This window comes from Marmota flaviventris, chromosome X, assembly GCF_047511675.1.
Source record: "Marmota flaviventris isolate mMarFla1 chromosome X, mMarFla1.hap1, whole genome shotgun sequence".
Taxonomy (NCBI): Eukaryota; Metazoa; Chordata; class Mammalia; order Rodentia; family Sciuridae; genus Marmota; species Marmota flaviventris.
In genome coordinates this window covers 31277890-31292041 of record NC_092518.1, presented here as the reverse complement: position 1 = coordinate 31292041, position 14152 = coordinate 31277890, and positions in this window count along the sequence as shown.

The following is a 14152-nucleotide window of genomic DNA, read 5'->3' as shown; positions in this document are numbered from 1 at the left end:
TCCAAAATGACTACACCATTTTGCAGTCCCAGAAGTAAAGCATGAGAGATCCTTCCAGCACTTGGTATTGTCACTATTTTTCAAATATGCAATGCAAATTATGGTTTTAATTTGCATTTCTATAAAGGTTAATAATTTTGAACATCTTTTCATGTGATTATTTGTCATCCACGTCTTCTTTGGTGAAATTTCTGTTAAAACCTATTGTCCACCTTTTAAAATTAATTTATTTCTTATTGTGTATATATAGTCACATACATATATATTCTTGATACAAGATCTTTATTGTATATATGACATGAAAATACTTTTTTCCCAGTCTGTAGCTTGTATTTTATTCTCCAGACAGTGTCTTTTTTCCTTATTTTTATTGGTGCATTATAGTTGTATATAAAGTAAGGATTTATTGTTACATATTTGTACATGCACATAATATAACAATATAATTCGGCAAATATTATTCCCCAGTATTCCCCCTTTCTCTTCCCTTCTCCCTCACCCTGGTCAGACAGTATATATTTTTTTAAGTTTTTTATAAATATTTTTTTTAGTTGTAGATAGACACAATACTTTTATTTATTTGTTTATTTTTATGTGGCACCAGGGATCAAACCCAGTGCCTCACGCATGCTAGGCAAGCGCTTTACCACAGAGCCACAAATCTGGCCCCTAGGCAGTATATTTTGTAAAGAAAAAATTTTTTAATTTTGATCAAGTTCAATTTACCATTTTTTTTCTTTTCACAGATCAAGCTGTTGATACTATATCTATAAAGTATTTGCATAACCCAAGGTCACAAAGATTTTCTTCTCTGCATTCTGAAAGTTTTATGGCCATACATTTGGTATTCAGATCTATGATCTATTTGAGATAAGTTTCATCTAAGGTTTGTGGTTTAGATTGAGGATTTTCCCCCCAACATATTGATGTCCAATTTCCCTTTTCTTATGAGCTCTCTATGTCTTGGATCAGATCCACTATGGGGAAGAATCCAATAATTCTTATGCATTAATATCCCTGGAATGCTTCGTAAGCTGTAAAGCTCTGCCTATGGAAGAATTATTATGTGACTTGGATCTTCATGGGAACTGGCAATAAGAAAAAAAATTAGACTTATGGTAGTGAAAGAAATCACCTATCAGTTGGCTATATTTTTCTCTCCCCATGTTTATATGTTACCCAAGGAGCTCCTGATTTACAGAAAATCTGAAAATTACTTTTCAATTAACAGATGGTAATGGGACTTTGTCTAAAAATATTGATTCAGGGGTGTTTTCTTGCTACAACACTGCTAAGTGTTTGTTCAAATGGCAGGCCCTAAGGGAAATTGTGAAATTAGTAAAAATTATCTCTATCCCTTTTCCCACTATATACTTTCAACTGAGGCATTTGAAGAAGGTAATCAGTTTCCCCATGAAGTCCAAAATTCTGAACAGAGTGTGAAATGCTGTTCATCAAATTTAAGATTGGCTTAAATCTTAAATTTGATGTAAAGAGAAGAAAGTATAATCTTTCTTCTCTTGACATATAGACCACATTGCCATTGAAGTCATCCTGATGATCACTTAATCTTGCAGTTCTTGGTTTTAATCTGAGCTCTGAATTTTCCAGAGCTTAGAAGGGACAAAAATCTCAAGATTTTATGCCTAATGCCTTTTACGTTATGATCTAGTAAATTTCAGCATAAAAGACAAGACTAAGAAATGCACAGCACAATTTATGAGATAGGAAAAGGGTAAAAATTTTATGGTTAATGATCCAACCTCATGTCAGAGGCAGATGAGATGCAAAGGGCAAGTTCTTTTTCAAGGGTACCCTTTTATTTGCTTAAGCTCCCACCCAGAATCCTAGAGCCATCTCTTCCCCCATAGGCTGATTCCAATTCCTCCCCTTGGAAGTGCAGAGGTCAAGTTGTGCATAAAGGAGATTTATTGGCAGACCAAAGGCTATCAAGCATTAAGCAAACAGGGAAATCACAGATGTTCAAAGTTCACCAGTGTCTCAACCATCATCCCTGAAGCTCCCTGGGACTACTAGACACTTCCAGGCCTGAGTAATGAAGACCTTGTGAGATCATTGGCATTGCTTCCTACTTAGTCTACAAGCACTGTGTTGGGAATAATTTCCATGACAATATTCTCCCCTCAAGTCCAGGACACATATCCTTAGATGTACTCAAAAGCCATGCTTATTGAATGCCTTCTATGCCCATTTTTACTTCTTGATGAAACATGCAATCATCTTTGTGGTTGATGCCTCTCTCCAGACCCTACTTGGGAAGTCATCTTAACTTGCTCTTGATTGTTTTTTTTTTAGGCTACATGTGCTAAGCAAGTGCTCAGCCCTCACCTTCAGCTGTTGGTTAAACACAGCCTTCTTTTCTTAAGGCTGATCCATTGGAAACAACTCAGTGGCCTGTAAAGATGCAACCTATCCAGTATCTAGAAGATACACTATGGGAATCTTTTGTCCCTAATATAAAAGAGAAACAAGCCCTTTTAATGCAACTTAGTTGAATATTTGGAGGCTGGGTTATGAGACTGGGCACTCACCATCACTGATTTCATCCTCCAGAATTTTTCAACTGGAGTTCAGGATCATTTCTTTTGGAAAACCAAGTAGTTCATTCCCAGGTCACCCTTGATTGTTACCCAGTGTATTGCCATTAAGGAATAAGCAAATCATTTGGGAAGCAGTGTAAGCGAGTTAATCCAAGGATTTGAGAAGGAGCAATTTATGTTAAGCAAATTAGTTTCTCTAAGCCTCAGATCCCTCCTTTGTTGATTGGTGGCACTATTAGTTCCTACTTGTAGCTGTGTTGTAAGGATGGAATGTGATAGTGGATTGTAGGGTACGTGGCTCAGTGTTTGTCATGAGACCCAGGAAACAGGGCTGGAGGTTCTGGCAATTGAAAGATACGGTGGGGATATTGGTCATCCTTTATTTGGAGGCTGCCATCGCCATTAGCAAGCCCCCAGCTTCAGCTTCAACCACCAGCCAGTTTCATTGTAGTCCCCATTTTGTCCCAATTAGCCTATCCCTTTTATTTGCAGGCCAAACAAAGAAGGCACACTGCCAACAGGTTACATAAGGGGGCGCATGCTTACAACTAAATGTTTATGACCTTAAATCTAAACACTGAACCACAATGTTAACTAACCATAAATAACTGAATCCCAGCCTTGGTACACACTAAAAATATAACATAGCCCCCGGAAGTCTTGGCAAAGGAGACTAAATACAGCCATGTTTGTGCCTAACCCATCGGTGTTCAATAAATATTAGCTTTTGTAAATTACTACAATCAGTACATGTGGTGAGAGCCCCCACCTCTGGTCCTGTGATTGTTTTATAATAGTCACTTTCCTAGAAATAAAAGTATTTGGGGGCTTTACTTTCTTTGATCTACTCTTTGGGGTTGTATGAAATTTCAAATCACCCTGTTGTTCTCTAAATAAAAAAATAAGAAACAAGTGCAATGGTTTGCAGTGAGTACCTATGGTGTGGCTTCTTTTTCTCTTTTCCTTTTTCCCATAAATGATGTGAAAACAAAGAACTTTGTTCTCCCTCAATACATCAACTGCCTAACATTGTAAGTTTCTAATCTTTTATTGTCCTTCTGTGACCTGTCACGCTAAGCAACCTATCCCATTTGAGATGAAAATGAGATAAAGTAATTAATGATTGTTAAGTGCTTCAAAAATACAAAGCACTCTATAAATGCCAAGAGTGATTATTGCCTTCCAGTGTAAAGAAGTATAATAAAAATGGATCATAAAATCTCTTCACTATCATGGCCACTACTCTTTTTGCCACTTAAAATTTACAATTACAGTCTGCTTATTCAAAGCAATGAGGGCCATGAAAACAAGGCAGTCATTTTCTAAAGGAGGTTTGCCCCAATCAATTGAACACAAAATGACTCTGGAGACATCAACAATACATTTTACAAAGTCCATGTGGAAATAACACATCAAAATCACCTTTAGAAGCCAGGCATGGTGGTGCATGCCAGTAATTCCTGTGACTCTGGAGGCTGAAGCACAAGTTCAAGGCCTCACTCAGCAACTTAGTGAGGCCCTGTCTCAAAATAAAAAATAAAAAGGGATGGGGCTAGAACTCAGTGGTTGAGTGCCCCTGGGTTCAATCCTCAGTAGTAGAAAAAAATAATTTTAAGTCAAACATGTACTTGATACACTTAACCTACTGACTATCCTAGCTTAGCAACACAGCACACCACAATTGTTAGTTGTTTCCCCCTTGTGATTATGTAGCTTACTGGGAACTGGAGCTTGTTGCTGCTGGTCAGAATCATGAGAGTATCAGATTGCATAGAGCTAGCCAAGGAAAAGATCAAAATTCAAAACTGCAAGTACAGTTTCTGTTAAATGCATATCATTTTTGTACCATTATAAAGAAAACAAACAACAACAAAAAAGCCAAACCATTGTAAGTTAGGAACCATCTATGTATCACTACCATGTATTTGTTCTCATACTCTCTGCATCATAGCAGCAGGACACTAGACAGAGAGAATAAATAATCCAGATAACCTTGGGTTAGGAAGGGGGCAAAGGGTAAATGCATTATTGAGTTCAGAAGAAACTATTTGATCAACTTAAAGTGAAAGCTATTTGCTAGTTTCCCTACTTTAATTCCAAATTGAACTGCATTTTAAACTTGCCAGGTATAACTGTCATGTCTGGAAGCCCACCTATTTCTTTGAGTTTAAAGAATCCTGGGGACTTTAGTAGGATTCTACAAAGGGTTAAGACATGAGGAGGGATGTAAACAATTGAGTTTTCATTGGAGGGCATGAACATATTCTTGGCCCAGGATTTAAGGTTGTTTTGGAGCCACATTATTATAGAAGTGTTTTATACTTTTGAAATGGACCACAATTTTCAAAACATTCTGAGCTATTTTCTTCTTTTTCATCCTGACTCTGCCCTTTGATTTGACAAAGTGATGTTGGCACCTGACACCATTCCTTAACTTTATTAAGAGAGTATAATTAAAAGTTATTTGTGTTCAATTATTTGCTTATCTGCTTCTTTGATTGTGCTTTCTCTTTTCATCAATACCAATTTTAGCTTCATTTAATCAAAGTGGTGAAATAATTAGATAGATAAGAGATTTAAAGTAAAAGTGATGCATCAACCTTGATAAGACCCTAAGGCCTCCTGGAATATCAACTTCCTTTATCACTGTTCTCCCTAAGATTCACCTTGATTTTTATATGCATTTTAAATTGGCAGGGGAGGAGGTTACCAAGGGAATTATTAAAATCAACAAGAAGTTTCATAAGGCAAGTAAGGTAAAAAATGCTTCAGTATTTAATATTATAGGAAAATTCAATAAATATGTAGAATGTGACATATGTAGAAATATTATATTTAATAAACAACTGGGTCAAAACAATCACTTGAAACAACTCATTAGATAAAAGGTAAGATCTTAAATTATGCATGCATTAAACTCCTAATGTTAGCCTTGTACAGGGATAAGGCGTGTGCCACTGCGCCTCACCTCTTTTTACTCTTGATTGAGGGAAAAGAGGGTTTTTCACTGCCCAGCATCTAAACCCCCACTTCAGTTAGTATAAAGTTTTACTCTCTCTCTACCCTTCACAAATATAACTTATTGGCACACAGTCCAGTAGATGCTCCTACCTTGGGCTTTGAATCTTGAATGACTAAAGAAAAAGATCCAGTGAAATGAAATTTACCATGTATGGGGTTGGGGAGAGCACCATCGGCTCATTAAGGGGTTACTCTTCCTGCCCAGGATAATCTACCCTAAAACAATCTCAAATAATTAGTAAATAACAAAGCACAAATACTCAGAAATATATTTACAGAAAGCAAAGCCCCTGATAGATCTAGTCCACATGGATTTTGAAACTAGACAAAGACAAAATGACATCTAGTGGTTTATTTAAGGGGGCACATCAGAGGCAGGGATAAGGTTTCAAAGGCAGAGTTTTGCTTTGTGATGTCTTGTAGTCAGCAGGTTGATTGACATCTTGGCAGGTCACACCCATCTCAGGTGCTGTGTGGGCCACAGCAGAGTGGGATAGAGGTTCACATTGTCCCTGGACAATTGACCAGAGGAAATGTTCACTGGCCATTCCCAGACACCACATGTCTCTATCCACGAGGCTTCCATGCACAGTCACCCACATGCAACCCATGGACAGATCCTGACAACCATGCTTGTATCCACCAGTATTTCTGGCCAAACCCAGTGGCTAGCAAGGTCTTGCCTTAGTGACTAGGTCCAGTAGTAGCTGTGGAATACAGCAAAGATACTGGCTACACCCCAACCTAATCTCCTATTGCCTCCCCTCCCTAGTTTCCCACCTTTACCCAAGCATTCCTCTCCAGCCTTCCTGTTAATTCTATGAGTTCCCTGATGGTTTCCCACTAAATCTTTTTTACCTCCAAGAACCCTGATTCAGAAATTGGTATCATAAAATAAGCTGGAGGCAACTGACCTTCAGAGAAAATTGATAAAACTGGAATTGGTTGACTGACAGTAAAACTCCCCCTTAGAAACACAGCAGCAAACCAGTTTATTAAACAATTGCCTATGGTTACCTGGAATGTCCAATGAACATCCAATTCAAAGGAGAATAGTATGAAGGGCACAAGGAGTTCAATGGCAGCTGATGAGGTGACTGCTTCTTATAATAAATAGCTTAATGGTGTAAAAAAAAGTCATTTGCCTCAGCAGATCTGAAATGGTTGAAGATAAATTCAGACTTTGACTTGATCCAGTGTGTTGATGAATTACAATATCAGTAGTATTCACAGCCCTGACAGGTTTCTGAGTTGCATATTGTAGTATTATCTGGGTTAGATTGAAAGCTGGAAAATTGACATGGAAATATATGAGAGGATTTAGAGGACCCTACGAATGTTGAACCCTTAATTCTCATTGAATTTTCCTTGCCAGCTTAAGAAACCTTTCCTACCTTGCCTGATGAGACTGTTCTTCCCTTGATTGAAGATGCTCTTTCACCTGAGGGAGTTACCTTTCAAGATGAAGCCAGTTCACTTCATTCTCCTCCCTCCCCCATCAATTCCCAAGATTGTCGGATGTCAGCATGACCCTGAGAAGGAGGTGGCACTAACAAAGTCAAAAGCCAAAGAAAGTCAATGAACTTCCGAATTTCTAGTTTTTATTGGTAAAACTCTGAGAAGTGTATATGGGAATAGAGTATAACAATGTTTGATCAAAGATGAGAAATGTAATTTTATATTGGTCCAATAATTCATGAATCATTGTAGATTGAGGAGCAGCCATCTTGAATCCAAGGAGTGAATAAGGTAATGTTCCCAGTGAGCACAAGTCCAAGCAGTGTGCCTCACTGCATTTTACCTGAAAGGAGAGATGATACGAGGCATGGATCATACCACTTCATAAGCAGTGGTTCATGATTTGGCCAGATAATTAGGCATATGGGAAGAACAAGATTAAAGACTGGAGACAAGAAGGTTTTTGCGGAAAATGTGGACAGACTTCTCAGTGGGTAGGAATGTTGATGTCCCTATGAAGACACACCAGAAGCCATATAGGGTGGCAGCCTCTTATGTCTGTCATGTTTATTACTCAGTTAATAAATGTTGCATTTCAATTTAAGGACATAACTATCATATAAATGTTTCCTATAAAGATAGCAGCTGAAAAACTCCAATACTGTATTAGCAGAAACGCATGTTCAGTGACTTTTACACATCCATAGCCCAAAAGGTTTTAAGCATTCTACCAAGAAAATATTGACTAGAGAATTCTACTAGATGGACCTGTATATATTTTTGACTGCCCAGCATTTGAACTCCTAACTAAATTTGGGTATCATGATCTTGCTCTCTTGCATAAAGATCTAGAGAGATAAAGAGGCCTTCCTGAGATCAGGAAATGGAGGAGGGAAGGGAATGAGAGAGAGAGAGAGAGGACAGGGAGGGAACTAGAAATTTTTAAAAAGTCAGTACTCTTGTTTGATAGTCTTACTGTTGCAGATTAATAAAAACAAAGACTAAGGAGGTCATTTGTTAGTAGAGACTTGTCTGTTTTTAGAAAGGACACAGCCTTGTTTCTGAACTTTTTTTTAATACCTAGAAATCTCTAATTGTGTGAGTTTCAAAAGGCAGTTTCCCAGTTCCCACCAGGAAAGCCAAAGACAGGCAATATTGCTTCTACCAGGCACTTGAATGTTCCCACTCAGGACTTTGCTCTTGAGAGTGTGACCAAATGGTGAAGGGACAATCAATGAAATTAGAAATATGGTGAAAGCAGCAGCTACATCCAGAAGTGATGTCTGAGCTAGATTACTCCTGCTGAGTGGCCTTTCTTGATCTCTGTCTTTGCTATTACTGAGCCTCCTTCCCCTATCATCCCCAGCCTTTGCACTGGTTCTGCCACAGTTGATTGCCCCACATATTAGATATCTACCTCTGAAAGTTAATTTGTGTGGGCTACATCAATGAGCTCTCTTATTCTTCCAGCTTTTGGGTGGATTTGACTATTGGAATCCCAGCAGGAAAATGGGGAAAGGTCAAGTGAAGATTGTTTATTCTCATTGTTCTCTCCCTATCTGGATATCATGGGTTGGCTTGCTCTTCAATAGAAATTTACTTTTCCTTTCAAGGTGACCTGTTCTACACAACTCCTTCTCTTTCCAAGTTCTAATAAACTCTCTATCCCTTTATGTCTTTGGGCCAAAGGATAGTAACACCTTCACTGCTGTTAGCCTTGGGTGTGTCCAACATTGATATTAGCACTATGTCTTGGGTTTGTGCCAACACCTTTAAAATTGGTTCCTTTTTAAAATTTTTTTAATTTGTTCTTTTTAGCTACACATGACAGTAGAGTGTATTTTGACATATCACACATACATGGAATATAACTTCCCATTCTTATGGTTGTATATGATGGGGAGTTACACTGGTTGTGCATTTATATGTGAACATAGGAAAGTTATGTCCGATTCATTCCACTGTCTTTCCTATTTCTATCCCCGTTCCCTTCCCTTCATCCCCCTTTGTCTAATCCAATAAACTCCTATAAACTGGTTCCTTTTAAATTCTGAAATTATCCTAACAAGAGGGTGTCATCTGTTAGTTGGAAACCTAGTTGTTGATGGTCCTTCAAGTACATTCCTTTTCTAGTTAACTTTATGCCATGGAAACCCAACAGACTTAGCATTTTAAGAGGAGGATAAGGAGGGAACAAAAGTTCAGAGTTGGGATCAAAGGTGAAATTTTCAGTGAATGGTAATGGTAAATGGGCTGAATGTATCCAAGCGACCCCGTTAGGAAAAAGTGACCCATAGAACGGCTGAGATAAAAATGGCTCAGAATACACTGAGAGAGTTTTCAAGCCTGATTCCCAGTCACAAAGGGCAATGACAAACAGCTGATGTAAAAGGGAACCTCTGTTCACAGACACAATTGCTGAACAGTTGGGCCATTCATTTTTAAGTGTCTGATAGTCATTAAGTCCTCCCTCTCTCCCTCCCAATTCCTATAGTGCTTTACACAAAGTAAAATGCACACAGGTTCTTCCAGATGTCTCCTGCCCAGTTTTCTTTGCTGTGAAAGAGAAACAGCTGCGCCATGTTTAGAATGATGCAGCATGAAAAAGCTATTAATCTGGCTCCATCTAGATGCACCAAGCCTAACTGCAAGGCTGCTTCCAACTTAATTACAGGAGTGTGTACAAAGTAAAGAAACTTTAAAAACACAGACCATGAAACACAAATAAGGGGAATCAAAACTATGAGGCAAAGTAATATGTAAGGAGCTTGCCAAAAGACAGGAACTATAGTTTTGTTCACAGCATCTCATTTAAACTATATAATTCAGCAAATTAGAAGTTATTATCCTGATTCAACAGATGAAGAGTCAGAAGCAGAGAGCAAGAAACTGCCCAGAGTACCAGGGTAATGCCTGGATTCAAAGCCTTGCTATCCCAAGCCTAGTCTGGGATGTGTGTCCCTCATGGGATGTTAAAGACAATCCATCTCAGTGAAGCAAAACAAATAATGGAACTTTTAGTTATTTTTTTAATCTTACCATTTTAAATCTTCTATTGTTTTATGAATGTTTTACAATGCATACAACATATTAACAGTAGTATATACATATAAAAATGTAAATACACATTACTGCTTTGGCTGGGTAGTATCTTTTGATCTCTGCCCTCTCATCTGAGCCTCATTCCTCAGTCTCCCCCCACACTGAGTCGGTGCCCCAGCTGATACTCTTAAGTGCCAAATATCAACCCAGGAAAGCTGATTTGCATGGCTACATAATGGGCTCTTATGTCTTCTGACTTTGGGTTTATGAGAAATGAAGATGTATAATCTAAAAAATTTGAAGGGTACTGCTCAGTGCTGTTTCAAGAGACAGTAGTGTAGTTTTTAAAAGCATAGATTCTAGAACCAGTTTGCCTGTGTTCAAACCTCAGCCCTACTGTATTTTAGCTGAGAGACCATGGGTAACATAATCTCTGTATACCTTGGTTTTCTCTCCTGTAATATATAAACAGTTAATACATAGAACGCTTAGGAAATAGCTAGTGCATAATAAGAGAGATTAATCTAAGCTATAATCACCACACTACACGGCCCTTCAAAGTAGCTATCCAGGACATTGTCTCATCATACAACTATGGTCACAGTTACTGGAAAATTCTTCTTTTGGAACTGCATCCTGATTTAATTTATGAGCCATCCAAGATCATCAGATCTACTTCTTGGTAGTCATCCTGTATTTGCAACTTATTTTTGTTCTTGACAATATTTTAAATTTTCATCAATTTACGCTTCAAATTTTCTTCAAAATAACTTGGCTTCCTAAAATCTAATCAAAAGAAAATTGTTTTCTAAAAATCTTTCTTATATGCGAAGATTAAGGATTTTCCATTTCCATAGCTTTTTAACCAAAACATATCCCATGCTTTGGTGTCTCTTCCAAAAAAAGAGTCCAAGAATTTTCTCAGCAATTTGCAGCAATGCTAGGCTAGGTGACCTCCCAAAGAAAGGGACTCGTCCCATTTGGATATATGAGTTATGTCTAGCAAAAAGTAATGCTCATATTAGAGCAAAAAATCACCATCTTATTAGAGCATGGTGTAACGGAGGGAGTCCAGTGTGGAATAAAACTAGGTTTAAATCCTGGTTCAATATTCGCTAACAGAATCACTTACAAATCACTAACGTTTGTAAAGTGATTTAATTATTCCTTGCTGTTCAGATTTGGAGTGGGAGATAAGCTCAGTGAGGTAGAGAGCCATATAAGGCAGTCATGTGGCTATGGTTGGGACTTTGGCTTTCAGACTTTGGTTTTCATTTTGAATGAACACAGTAGCTACTGGAAGGTATTTCTGAGTTTAATTTTTAATAAAATAGCATAATACAATATACATCATTTTGTGATTTTATTTTTCTCTCAAAATTATGTTTTCATGAATTCTTCACTTTCACACATGTAGAACTGGTTCGTTAGTTTTAACTGCTACATAATATCCTGCTATATAAATAAACAGTGTGTCCACTCCTTTACTGATGGACATTTAGGTTAAATGTTAGTCAGCTTTCCATTACTGTGACAAAAATATCTGAAATAAGCAACTTATAGGGAGGAAAGTTTTATTTTGACTCAAAATTTCATAGATTCAGTTGGTTGGCCCCACTGCTTTTGGGCTTGAGGTAAGGCAGTACATTGTGGAAGGAGGTGTGACAGAGGAAACTTCTCACCTCAGGGCAGACAGGAAGCAAAGGAAATGAGAAGAGACCATGGTCTCAATATCTACTACAAGAACATGCCCCCAATGACCTAACTTCCTTCAGTAGGCCCTACCTACTAAAGATTCCACCATCTCCCATTATTGTGGTAGATTAGCAAACAAACCTTTAACACATTTCCCTCTTTTGGAGGAAACTGATGCAAATCATACCCATTTTTTTCCTAGGTTACTGCTATAATGAGAATCCTCATATATGCCTCTTTGGCACAGGTTACCTTTTCAATTTGATTAGTATTAGCAAATTAATTTCTAATGTGATTGCAGTAGTCTTCCTGTGAAAATATATCCTGCATAAACACTCAAAACTAAAGTTATTGATATTATTACATTTAATGCCAATCTTACAAGTATAACATGTTATCTAATTATTACTTATTTTACATTTCGCTTATATCCAGTAGGGTTGAATAGCTTTTGGTAAATATATTGGCCATTTGGATTTTTACCTCTATGAATGCAATATCTTTTGCCCATTTTTTAATCTTTATTTTTGTTAATTTTTATTTATTTTTATGTGGTGCTGAGGATTGAACCCAGTGCCTCACATGTGCAAGGCAAGCACTCTGCCACTGAGCCACAACCCCAGCCCCTCCTTTGCCCTTTTTTTTCTCATCTTTTGCCTTTTCCTTATTGATTTATTGGTGTCCTATACATATTCTTAATACTAGCCTCTTTGTCCATTAAAAAGGAAACTGACCATAAAGGGAGAACCTACAATAACATATATCAGTCTTTTCCTTTCTGGCTTCTATAGACTAGTTTTGATACCTTTCCATAGTTTAAGTTCTTGTTACCTACTATCGTTTGGATATGAGGTATCTACCAGAAGCTCCCGTGTTAATGCAGAAATGTTTGGGGTGAAATGATTAGATTAGGAGAGCTATAACCGAGACAGTAGATAAATCAGATTTTATGGATTAATAATTTGAATGAACTAACTGGGTGGTAACTGTAGACAGGTAGGTGTAGCTGGAGAAAGTGGGTCGTTCCTGGCTCCTTGTGCTCCCTATTCTGTCTGAGTTGAACCACTTTCGTCTGCCATGCTCTTCTAGAAAGATCTTATGCTTCATCTCGGGCTCAGGGCAATGGAGTTGGCAGACCATAAACTGAACCTCTGAAACCATGAGCCCAGAATAAACCTTTTCTCCTCTAAGTAGTTATTGTCAGATATGTTGATCCCAGTGATAAAATGCTGATTAACACACTACCCAAAGTGTGATCTATAATCAGCAGCAACAGCAGCAGCTGGGAATTTTTTTAAAATTCAGATTACTGTAGATCTGTAGAATCAAAATCTTAACAAGATCTCTAGATGATCAGTGTACAAATTAAGGATTTTTAAATACCAACTAATTATGAAAGAAACAAAAATGCAAATTTTTTTTGGTGGGGTAGTAGCATAGTACACCCTACCTACCTTTGTGTTTTTCATAAATAAACTTTGGCCAAGATTTGGACTCGTGAGTCCTCAGTGCTGCATGAAAAAATTCAGAAATCAAAAAAGCGATTAGAATATGTTTTGAAATTTTGGATGCTTGTGGAAATTTCATAACGGAGGTTGCAAAGTGGAGACACATCGGTTTATCTGGTTCCAAAGAGAGAAATAAACTGTGATGGCAGCTGCACTGTAATGCAGCTCAGAACGCAGACCTTGGAAGTTTTGATGAATGCTGTCAAAAAAAGAAATGAATTCAGCTAGGAAGCATAATCTATCAAATGTCTTCCTGTTCATAAATGCCTCTATTTTTAGTTGACACAAAATGCTCCAGAAATGAATAACAACTAGAATTAATAGAGGAAATTGCTAAGTCTTGTACATGTTTTCAGATGTGTGATGACTTTTGTGTATCAACACGATTTCCTAAGGAGTATCTGAGTGTTTGGCCCCGTATGCAGAGGACATCAAAAGAGCACATGACTGCTGCTGAGAGTCATAAACTGTGGAACACCCTGCCTTCTCCAACATGAGGGAGGAAACTCCATGAGCTGAAGCCATCTGACTGCAGTGATTGCAGCAGAGGTATTTACTGCTCACTAAATGTTCAAGGGCTCTCCCACATTCCTCAGCCCCCTGATAGAACATACAGGCACATAACACTGGATCTGGTCAATGGGTTATAAGAAGGAGAAACATGTCACTTCTGGCCTCAAGCATTTAATTTCCTGCTCCATCTCTCTGGCCCTGCTACAGCATCCAAAGAGATCACAAGTTGCATATGATGTAGCTACAAGGTAACTGACCCTCCATCAGTAGCCTGGGTCCCTGTGTAACCAGAAGGAGCAGATCTCCCCATTGACCCACATTGAACGTGTAGCATGAATAAGAAAGAAACTTCTT